This window comes from Netta rufina, assembly GCF_964035555.1.
Source record: "Netta rufina genome assembly, chromosome: 17".
Lineage (NCBI taxonomy): Eukaryota > Metazoa > Chordata > Aves > Anseriformes > Anatidae > Netta > Netta rufina.
In genome coordinates this window covers 8,687,201-8,698,921 of record NC_140141.1, presented here as the reverse complement: position 1 = coordinate 8,698,921, position 11,721 = coordinate 8,687,201, and the positions used below count along the sequence as shown (strand labels likewise).

The window sequence follows — 11,721 nt, the reverse complement described above, 5'->3', positions numbered from 1 at the left end:
TTTTCTGTTTGTTTGCTTTTCAAGAGATCACCGCCAGCCTAATTCTGCAGCACTGCCCCTGCAGCAGGGCAAGCTTCCACTTTCCAGCCCTGTCCTCTCTCCAGGACCTGCTGCACAGCATGGTCATCAATTCATACTAACTTGCAGTCTCATCATTTAAAATCACAGTTTGATGCTCCCAAAATCTGGACCCCTAGCTCCTGGAGCCTTGTGTTTCAGTAGGAACCTGACTTCGTATTTTAATCAATACATTTCAAGTCTGGCAAGTCACAGAGAAGTTTACATACATAATCATGAAGAGATGAAGCTGCAAAGACAAACACAAATAAGGTTGGATTTAGGCCTCAACTTTCTTGCCTTCAAGGGTATGGTGCTATTGAATTTTTAGAAAGTTATTAAATTTTAACAATTGTATCTTATTAATGGCTGACAAGATGACTTCATTTTGGAAAAAAAAAAAAAAGGGATATCTGGTCTTTCCTAAAATAGGTTTTCTCCTTCTCCTCCATAGCTGCTTATTACAATGCCTGCCAGAAGGGCTAAGATCTTGGCACATATTTTAGAAACAGCCTATCAAATAAATTAAAAACTACAGCAGGATCATCCATACAAAAGCGTCACAGGTTGTCAACATGCAACCTGAGCTTGAAGGTTGCCAAATCTTAAGAGGTTTTTATATTTGCTTTACAACTTTTAATATTGATTACTAAGAGTTCTGTTGCCTGATATTTTTTATGTTTTGTTCAATTTGCTAAGTGAAAATGCTGCAAATTAAGAGTTAGGCAGATACTAAGCAGAGTTTCAGCTGAACATACAGGACTTCTTTTGGCAAGAAGGCACTAAGGGCTCGCTAGTGGCAGAATAAGCAATCATCGCTATGTCAGGCTGCCAAAATTCACTTAGGCTACGGCCTGACCTGCATGCAAATCCAGCCGTGAAACAGAAATGAAGAGCTCAGGGCGGACTCAAACATAAATGGATGTGCTTCGGTCCTGCTCCAAACCAGCACTCTGGTGTTGCAGCAGCCTGCACCTACCCAGGGTAATTGAGGGTGAAGCCAGGAGCAGCTACTATCATCACTTTGGCTATTAAGACTCCTTAATGAATGGTCTGACAATAACCCAGGTGGAACCAGTTCTCTCCTCGCCAGGGCTTTAGCCATAATAAGCCCCTTGCACATTCCTGCAGTGTTTTCCAGAGATCTCACAGCATGAGGCTACTGACTGCGCTCTCACAGCCTTGTGAGGCAGGTATTAGTCAATCTCCCCCCCCCCCCCCCCCATTTAAATACAGATAAAAAAACAGAGGCAGAAATCTAGCAAACGACTTCCCTGTGGATACGCAGCTGACAAGTGGCATTCAGAATCCAGACCTTCCGGATTCCAGCCCTGTCATCAGCAAAAAGGCCATCATTAAGAAGAAAGAAATTAGTCTGGTCTTATAAATAGCATTTGAATACAAGCCTTCCTAAAAGATTTGCAGGCAGTTGACCTTAAACACCAGCAGAGCTGCACAGGCACAGACTGGCTGGCACAGACCTGGGCCCGGTCCCTCCAACACCAGCACGTTGGACATCGCTCTCATACGGCCACCTCCACCTGGCTTGGGCTCAGCACATCAACAAGCAATAAAACTGCTGAAAAATATAATGTGTTCTTCCCAAAGTTGCCCTGTGGACAGGAAAAAGGGACAACAAATGCTTTAGCCAGCGACTTTCTTCCTGCTGTATTGAGGCGCCAAGCAACCGACGCCTGACAGAAACCTCACCTCAGCGCACAGCTGCGGACCCTGAACAGAAATGGCTGGTGACACCTGAAATTTGGAGCACCTACCTGAGGTAATATTTGGTCAGACTTTAGGATTTGAACTGTTCCTGCTGTATATCACACATTTACTTCTCTTATTAATACAACACTACAAAGAATAAGGGCCTTTTCCGGACTACAGCTTCTATCACCCGCAGCAGGTCTGATTCCTAGCCTGTATTTCTCACAGCAGGAGACTAAGCCCAACCATGATTCTGCAACAACAACAACAAAAAAGCCTCTAGGATCTTATGGAAACAGAGCTTAACCTGATTTGGAATTGAGTACTTTTGGCGAAAAACAACCCTAAAATACCACGTTGAAAATTGCAAAAGCAGAGTTAAATTAAAGTCTAAATAAGACATTGTGTTGTAAAACATAAACAAAATCATTCCAGTAGTTACTCATTTTTCCTAAATTTAGGTAACTACCACCTCCTACCCACCTGGGCCACCATCAAGCCCCGAGCACGTGAGAACGGGAGCTCTTCCTCTATGGGAAAAAAATAAAATAAAAAGCTTGGCAGCTCCTGGGGGGATCCTGTCACCGAGAAAGCCACACGCAAATTCACACAAGCAATTATGAGAAACAACTGCCCAAGCAGAACAACAAGCTGGAACATTTTTTGTTTCTATTCCTCACTTTAGGAGAAAAATGTGGTTACAAGCAGGAAAAGCATAAAACCCTCCTATTTGGCTGTCTGCATCACAGATGAACACAGAATTTCTGAGAAGATGAAAACACGCCTCTAACACTTCAGCTACAGGCTCCACTCTCCTAATGCAAAAGCAAAGGAGTCCAAACTCACTGCGTTCTCCACAGGATGACAAAACTCATTGCATTAGCATGCATTAAAGCATCGCCTGAGTGTGGCAAAGCGGATGAGACCTGACTCTTAACAGAGCCTGTTTCCATCCCAGCTCACATTTAGGTCTCAATTATCTTATCTGCTCTGCCACTCGCATACTTTCCAGATAAGAAGTGTTTTCTCCCCCCTCTTTTGAAAGAAGCTTAGAGTTCAAATTGAAACCCCAACTAACATTAAGATCAAAAACGTTACAAATTAAAATTCGAGGCAATGCTTTTTAAAAACACTCTACGTACAGGTTAAAACTGGGACCCAGAGTTAGTCGATGTGCTATGTGAGCTCTAATAAAAGCAGTATGTTCTGCAAGCGAAGAGGGAATATTTTCTTGATTTCAGTTTATGCACATGGTTTAGGTCACCGATCAGTTCATCTGAAGTTGAGAAACTACTTAAGAGCTGGGAGGGGAAAAAAGCCTGTTTTCCTTTTCCAATCTATGACTAAGAATGAGGCAAGCAAAGGGAGGATCTAAGATCCTGAAGGCGATGGTAACAAGAGGTCATTAGTTAATTCCCTCAACTATAGATAATACTTCCTTTTACTAAATAAGATCAGTTTTTAAATTATGTCAAACGTTCCCCCCCTCATGGTTACAACATACTGAAGCTTCTTCTGAAGGAGTCAAAATAGGTAAATGCACAAGAAATAAAAGCAGTACCAATTTGCTATAGTGTCTGTTTTAACCAGTACTTCAATGTTTACAAGTAAGTTAGAGTTCAGTTTTTCTTTTGGGGAAAAAAAAAAATAAACAGAAACAACATTTTAAGGTTCCTGTTTATTGCTCAAATCAGTTTTGAAAAAGCTTAATGTACTCTTAGGACCAACTATTTATTATCTGTATTACTACAGCACCTGTGAGCTCCAGTAACACTGTAGTAAGAGCTACAAAGCCACAGCAGAAGTGCTGCCTGCTCTGAAGAGATTATAATCACCTGAAAGATGAATAGTTAAGAAATGCAGGAGAGCACCAGGAAATGCAGGACTGGAATTTACGATCTCTCCAGCTGCACTTTTGTACACTTTCTCTTGTTCGCTGGAAGAATCAAGGTGTGCGTTGACTCCCACCACCCACCCGCTGAAAAAAACAAACCTCCCTAAGTTATGAGAAGACCAAAGAACAAGAACACCAGAAGGAAGATGCTTTGGCTACTAAGACAGGAAGAAAACCATATCTTCACATGTTCTTAACACCTCTACTCCCCACATAAGACACATGAGATTTCAGTTTTTAAGGTGCAAAAGAGCAAGACGGAACCGTAAGAAGATAAACACCCCCTGGACGGCTAGAAGGCTGGGTGAACTGCCAAGGCAATACAATCCAAGGCTGGTTTGGTCTCAAAAAAACAGTCGCATCTCTTAATGAGACACCCATTGAATTCATACATTTGCAGCAGTGCACCGGCAACAAACCCAAGTTTTGTAAGAACGCTGTTTTCATTTACAGGAATTATTTGAAAATTTACCACCACAAGACAGTGCATCCAATACAAAGCGGCAGCCTGACTTGTTTACAAAGCATTCTGCCCAGCGTTAGACTAAAAATCCAAACTTTTTGCTGTGTAATAAATCAAATCAGTGCTCTGCGTCTAACATTTCTCAGCAGTACCATATGCTACGTACTCCCATATGTTCCATTACAAGGAAGAAAAACATCATCTCAACATGAATCATCAGTGACTATATTCTTGTAAATCTGGCTTAAACACTTAAAATGTGCAAGGGCCACCCTAAATAAATCTGCTCAGTTTTGTGCCAGCATCTCTGCAACAAAATCTCAGATCACTAACTAGAAATGAAGGGGAAAAGAGGTTTAACGTGGAAACTGAGCACAATATTTGCATCTCGACAGAGGCAGACTCACCATGCACAAAATTTGGCACGCGTTCATCAATTCCAATCTAATAAGGACATCCTGCTCATAAAATGGTGATAGTATCTGGTAGTCATAACACCTTTCATCCCAAACTGTTTAACATACGCGAAAACACGCACACTACACATGAGATTCATTCCCCCCAGCGCTGAAAAACAGTTAGTCTGGGCCATAGCATCTGCCACACACAGTAATGCTGGAGAGCAGTGTGCAAGAATGAAAACCAAACTAACGTAGGTAGGCAGCGTGTAGCCTCCTAGACTGGAATTTATCCAGGATTGCGGGGTTAATGTCTCCACTCTTACAACGACAATTTCTTAGACTAAATAGGAACAGCTTGCTCTCCCTTCCCAAAGACAGTACAGCCAGCAGCACAAAAGCTGCTTGTACTGAAGCAGAGTCAGGAAGGTCTGAAACCATAGCACACCAAGGTCACCCTTTGCCCTTCTTTTGAGGAATTACTCTGTCTCCCCTCAGTATCACAATTAACAAGTCACAGCAGAAGGGGGTGCAACTCCAGGCGAGTTCACTACTCACGAGGAAGTGCTGCTGCTGGAGATTAGTTAGTCTGATTCAGATGGGCTCTCTAACTTTGCCCAATTAACCCCACGATCCAGCTGTGCCTAATTATACTCCCATTCAGAAAGACTGATTGAAATTAATACACCAGACAAACTGTGAGAATGTCCTTATTTGAAAGCCTCCTGTAGCTAAGTAGTGAGGCATGCAACTGCGTGTTCCCACATAGCTATTGGTTTATTCCAAATTTAATGAAACCAGAGTCCATTTTGACCTAATATTCAGGGTGGGGAAAAAAAATAGTAATTACATCAACATCAAGCTATTACCTGTTCAAGGGAATAAGTGCTTACTTCATTAACAACTCCGACAAACTTGTTTTGTAGGCTCCCTATATTAAATTTGAAATTTCCCTGTCCCTACAAATCAAACTAACAATTTCTTACACAAGGGGAAAGTCTAGTAAGGCAACACAAACACCAGGATGACTGTATACAAACATGAAAACTTCCAAACCGCTCAAATCGAACACATTCTTTTGCCATCCTCAGCATGAACAAGCTTAGCCAAAACAAAATAATTCAAAAATCTCTTTGAAAAAAGATTACTGCTGGTATTTAAAAGAAATTGATTGAATTCAATCTGAGAGAAAAGCTGCCCATCTTTACCAACATACACTTTTCATATTCCCAACATGTAGTAAAAATTAAAGACCCTTACATAGTTTGAAACTCTAAGCACACACCATGTCAGAAGCATTATTCCTTAATGCTGGGAATTGGGGCTTCACAAAGATTCAGCAGAAGCTGCCACGGTACTGCAAATAACAAGGAGAGCGCTCGGATTTCCACCATCCTTCAGTAACTCAGGAGATGGACAACCACACCCAATTAATTTACTTTAATTTCTATTTCAACTTTCCTCCTCATTAATTAGGAGCTGAGGTTCACGCAGATTACAGCTCCTGCCATGCAATACTGATGATGATTTTAAGCAGTGCACACTCTGCAGTCGAGTTTCATGCGCTGTAACGCAGCCGCAGCAGATCAAAATGAACAAGTCCGAGTGCCTGCTACCTGTGAACTAGGTAAAGAGGTTACACAGTGCAACAGATTTCCCTTTTTTTTCACTCAAAATACCTAAGGAACCGTAGATTAACCAGATCAGTACTTTCTAAAGTAAGCTTCACCCGATGAATTAAAACAAACCTACCACAGTGATTTCAGAGACCGATAACGAGACAGCGTCAGGAAAACTCACTGAGCTACCCTTGGAAGAGCCAACGAACAGGCAGGCGCAACGCAATTGCATAATGTTTATTACACAGCACCAAGCCAAAGGCAATCAAATCATTCTGGTTGAATCAATGGTCTTCAAATAAGGAAGTAGTTTGAAAATAATAAGCATAAAATAAAACACTTTTTGGCTTACTACTTTTTTTCTTCCTGTTGTGTAAAAGCACAGCTATTAAAAGAGTTGAGTGAGTGCTGGATTCTGTGTTTCTGCTCCAAGCCCCCTGATCCCCCTGCTTTGTGCAGGGAACTTCCCAGGCATCCCTACCCTTCTCCTCCCCTGCCACAGGGGGTTCCTGAAGAGCGTGTGTTAGCCCAGCAGGCTCCAAACTTGCTGCAAATTGACAGGGTGTTCTCTCGCAGGGAAGGCAGCTGATTAATCAGAAAAGACAGAGCCCAGTTCTGTTAAGAGACCACCCCACCCTGCAACACACTACGAAAAATACATTTAGCAACAAAAGCCTGCTGAGAAAAGGTTGGTGTTTTGAATGCACATAACCAGAAATATCTCACCATAAAAAGTTTTGACTAGCAAGGATTTTCTGAAAAACTTAATTAACAAAGGTAACAAATTGAGAGGGAAGTACCTACAGAGAATCTCTGTAACACACACACACAGAAGAATTAGTTTACCGTCTGCAAACCCTCACACTGGGTAGGAAAGATGGAAACGGCCTAGCTGAAGTTGTCCCTCAAATCAGATGCTAGAGGAAGTTATCTGATGAGCTCTATGATAAGATGTGCGATTCGTTATTGGGCGTAAGAAATGTTAATCTGAAAAATCACACATTAATAGTTACAAACAGGTTGCAGCCTCACTGCAGGTCCAGAAAGCATTAAGTTGTCGGGTACGTGTTAATGTTAAAAAAGAAAGTTTGTGAAGAGGCATTTACACTTGAAACACTCCCTGTACTGTTTCAACACTCCTTGAGAACTCAGAATTAGCCAGCTACCAGAAATCATACAGTTTTGGAGAGAGAAAAAGAGAAGAGCAAGCATGGTATTGTTTCTATCGACAATCGACTACATGACAGAGAAGCAACCCACGTACTCCAGTGTATCTTCTACCTGATTCATTAAACTAACAGCCAGCAGTGAAATCAGCTACGTGATTGTAAGCACTGCAGAACTCACAGACATCAACCCTTTGTTTAAAAGACGTACGCAGACCTTGGGGAACAGATCGGAGCCCCCAAACAAGAGTCCCATAAATGACAGCAGGGTGTCATACCCCCACTGAGCTCTTACCCAGTTAACTCCTAACCACGCCGTGCTACCTCACAGCTCCTGCGGACGAGATAAGGAGCGCATGGCCCCCATTGAACCCCCAACCCTACACCCTGACGTCTTGCTGCCCAGCTCACTGCTTTGCAAGGTGGGCAACGCGACCCGAAATCCTTTCGGGGTTGGATGTGGGTTCAAGGCAGCGCTGGGACGAGTCCTGGTCGTGGTGCAGGGCAGGAGGCCCTGCCAGCAGCAACTGCCCGGCGGTGCCCAGCCAAACATGGCAGCTGCACCCACAGCACCCAGCCCCACGGCGTGGCCATGGGGAGCTCGGCCGGGAGCACCCGCACAGGACAGGACGGGAACCAGAGCCGGGGGAGAAGAAACAGTGGAGGAAATGGGGATGGAAAAAAAAAAAGTGACAGGGAGAGGGGGAAATGAAGTGGTGGAGGAGATGGGGACACGGAAAAGTGACAGGGGAGAGGGGGACGGGGGAGAGGGGGACAGGGGAGGGGGGGAAGTGACAGAGGGGATGGGGACGGGGGAGAAGGGGACACACACGGGGCAGGGGGACAGGGAATGAGACCTGGGGGCTCACCACTCGCCTGCCGGCCTCCTCCTTCCTCCTTCCCAGGCGGGCCCAGGGGCTGCTCGAGGACATCCGGCACCTACAACACACCCCTGTCACGACCATGTCGCGACCACGACCCCCCCCCCCCTTCCCCCTCCCCCCTCATAAACCCTCCCCCCCAAAAAAAAACTCCCCGGGACCACCACCGCGGCAAAGGAAGGAAGGGGGAGGAGGGCACCGGCGCCCCCTTCAACCCCCTTTAGGGGATCCCGGGGTGCCCCGAGCCCCCCTCCCCGGCTCCCCGCGGCCGGGCCCCGCCGCCGCTCACCCGGTGCCGGCCTGCGGGGGGGGGGCGGCCCGGCCCCGCCGCTTCCTGCCACGGCCCCGCCGCCGCCGCCCGGGGCGCGGCTGCCTCCGCTCGCTCGGCGCTCGGCTGCGCGGCCTGAAGGGGGGGGGGGGGGGCGGCGCTCGGTTACGGGGCCCCGCCGGCCTGAGGGGGGTGGCAGGGGGGAGGTGGGGCTGGGGTGGATGTGAGGGGGTCGGGGGTGAGGCACGGAGTTGTTAGAAGTTGGGAGATGGGTTTGGGTGAGCGTGGTGCAAGCATCTCCTAGCACCGGTGGCACCCAGCCGTGTCCCCAAGCGCCGCGTCCAGCCTCGCCTTGGACACCCCCAGGGATGGGGGCTCCACCGCCTCCCCATGCAACCTGTCCCAACGCCTGACTGCTCTTTCTGACAAAAATGTCTCCTCATTGCCAACCTGAACCTCCCCTGGCACAGCTTGAGGCCATTCCCTCTGGTCCTGTCACTTGTGGGAATAAGCCTTCCCCCAGCTCCCCACCCCTCCCTTTCAGGCAGTTGCACAGAGCAATGAGGTCTCCCCTCAGCCTCCTCCAGCCCAAACCCCCCCAGCTCCCTCAGCCACTCCTCTCTGCACTTGTGCTCCAGGCCCTTCACCAGCGTTGTACCAACACCCTTGGCCTCAAACACCTGGCTTTCAAGTTTCCACACCTTTTGTTTCATGGCCCCTCATGGCCCTATAAGGCCCCAAACCTCAGCCATGGAGCACAAGTCCTGTGAGGAGCAGCTGAGGGAAAAGGAATTGTTTAGTTAGGAGAAGAGGAGGCTCAGGGGAGACCTCACTGCTCTCTGCAACTGCCTGAAAGGAAGGGGTGGGGAGCTGGGGGTTGGCCTCTTCTCATGGGTGGCCTCAGGAATGGCCTCAAGTTGTGCCAGGGGAGGTTCAGGCTGGAAATGAGGAGACATTTCTATCAGAAAGAGCAGTCAGGCATTGGGACGGGTTGCCCAGGGAGGTGGTGGAGTCACCGTCCCTGGGGGTGTTCAAGAAGAGGTTGGACGTGGTGCTTGGGGACACGGCTCAGTGGTGACATCGGTGGTAGGGGATGGTTGGACCAGCTGATCTTGGAGGGCTTTTCCAACCTTAGTGATTCTACGTTGTCTGTTCCTCACAGGCCAAGGCACTGTATTACACGTTTTGTAGCTACACTCATCTAACTCACACAAGAAGTGGGTTGCCATGCCCTATGTTTACAGCTTTGTGACTTTTTTCTCCATTTCTTACAAACGGAAAGAAAAACACACTGAGCGTGACTTCTGCGTCAGCTCCTCTATGAATAGCTGATGCTGACAAAGCAGGATGCAGAAATCTGCCTTCAAACCGGGTGAATGTATGTGAAACAATAAGTGAGTTGTGATGAGGAAAACAGCTTTGATGGAAACGTGAGCCAAGAACAACAGCTTGACAAAGAAGCTTAAACTTTCCCTGATAGCTCTTTGGGGCGTAGACAGTTAAGTTTCTGTGTTTGTAAGGGAAACAGGGCATTCCTTAAAGCTGAACCTCCTCCCTTGGGTTCCCACTAAATGCCTGAGAGATGACAGTATAGGGTGTCTCCAGAAGGCTAATATTAAACATCAGGAATTGGTACAGAGGGAGCAAGCAGCGAGATTCCAGTTTTGACCACAGAATAAGCTAAAAAATTTTGCATCAGCAACTCTGTCCAGTTTCTTACTCATTCACCGTACGCAGCTCCTTCTGTTCAAAGGATTCTTGTGTGTCCCCACATTAGTAAATGCACCTGCCCTTTGTGTGGTGTGTGAAAGGCAGGCTTCTCTTAAAGGGTAGATCCGCTTCAGACAAACAGAAAGTGCTGAGGCAGTGTAACGCGGGATGAATTAACCTTGGAAGGGCAGCCTTGGCTCAGCCACACTTGCAACGTGTTTACTCATCCGCTGTCCGCAGCAGCGTGAGCAAAGCTTGCTGGGGAGCTGATGGGTGAACTGCGTGGACACGTGGAAGAAAGAAAGGAAATTGGGGAGGCATTGGTTAGTCCTAAGAAAGGCTTCTAGCCCATCTGATCTATCTGTAACTGTGTGATGTTGGGAAAGCGATCTGAGCAGCCCAAGCACAGAACCAGCCGTGCAGCCCCTGGGATGTGGCAGCAGCCACCGCACCCATTCCTGTTCGCCCTGTGGCCACATACAGCCCTGTTTCTGTTCGCCCTGTGGCCACTCACAGTCCCAGCTGTTGCTACGTCCATCCAGGAAACCTGTGGGAGCTTTGCTCTTGCTCTGGCTGGCAGTCCCTGGCAGCAGGGGGATGGGGAGCAGCTCAAGGGTCTGCATGAGCTGCCCTCAAATGGGACACAGATCCAGGAGCTGCTCCCACTGGTGTTGACTTTTAGCCGGGTCTCAGCCTCATGTCTTGTAAAAGGCAATATTTACTTATGTAAAAAGGTATAGCGCATGCTTTGCATGGGTGTTCCAAGTTAAAAATTGTCAGTCAGTGCAAACAGCTCTTCAGGATGAGCTGCAGAAAAGCAAAGTGCACGTGCTGCCTTCCTGCCCTTCCCAGCACAAAGAGCATGACCTGGTGCCCCTCTGGGCAGCCCATGGCCGGGTTTAGCTGGTTCTAAAAAGCACTGCAGTGTTTGGGAGCACAGGTCTTTAGATAAAACCCATTCTGTTGTGTTTCCTTTTCCCTGGTTAAGGTGTTTGTAGGGTCCCTGTGAGCCAACACGCTGTGTGTTTGGGGAATGCGCCTCACAACCGTTCAGGTAAGTGTTTAGCACAGATCTGCTACAGGCAGTGAGAGTAACCGGTCAGTGTGCCATGCCGTGTCAGAAAGGAGCCAAATGGCACATTTTCCCTGACTGACATGAGGCACTCGGGGTGGGTTTGGCCGTCGGTGCTGTGAGGGCTGGCACAGAGGAGCCGCTTGAGCTGGGTGTGTGCCCACAGCGCCCTGCTGGCCTTTGGACCAGGGCATGGAGAACACGGAAACTGTTTGTCCGTGTTAAAAACACAGTGAGGAAGCTGTGCAGGTGCTAGGCAGGCCCTTTTTATCAGGACAGGAGCTTTCTGTGGCAAAACCCAACCACACGGCTCTGGGCAAACCAAGCCCCGCCGCCGTGCCGGGGATTCGAACCCGCGACCTCGGGCACCGAGCACCGCCTGCCAGCCCGCCCCGCCGCGCAGGCCCCCTCCTTTAGGTGCCCTCCGCATTCGCCTGCACCGCGGCGCCGGGCGCTCAGGCAGCGGCGAGGGCAGGCCGGGAG

At 47.8% G+C, this 11,721-nt stretch overlaps 1 protein-coding gene across 3 annotated transcripts in view; it reads right to left on the bottom strand.

Moving 5' to 3' along the window:
• The window catches only part of TAOK3 (TAO kinase 3), an 82,894-nt gene extending 74,332 nt beyond the window's left edge, over positions 1-8,562 (bottom strand). For 2 of the 3 annotated variants that reach the window (XM_084297387.1, XM_084297392.1), the window contains exons 1-2: positions 8,478-8,562; positions 8,177-8,246 (exon numbers count right to left, since the gene is read on the bottom strand). The gene's annotated coding sequence lies outside the window, so the exon portion shown is untranslated. Of the gene's footprint in view, positions 1-8,164; positions 8,247-8,477 lie in introns of all 3 variants that reach the window. The other variant, XM_084297388.1, reaches the window with a different exon arrangement.
• Between the last annotated feature and the right edge of the window lie 3,159 nt (positions 8,563-11,721).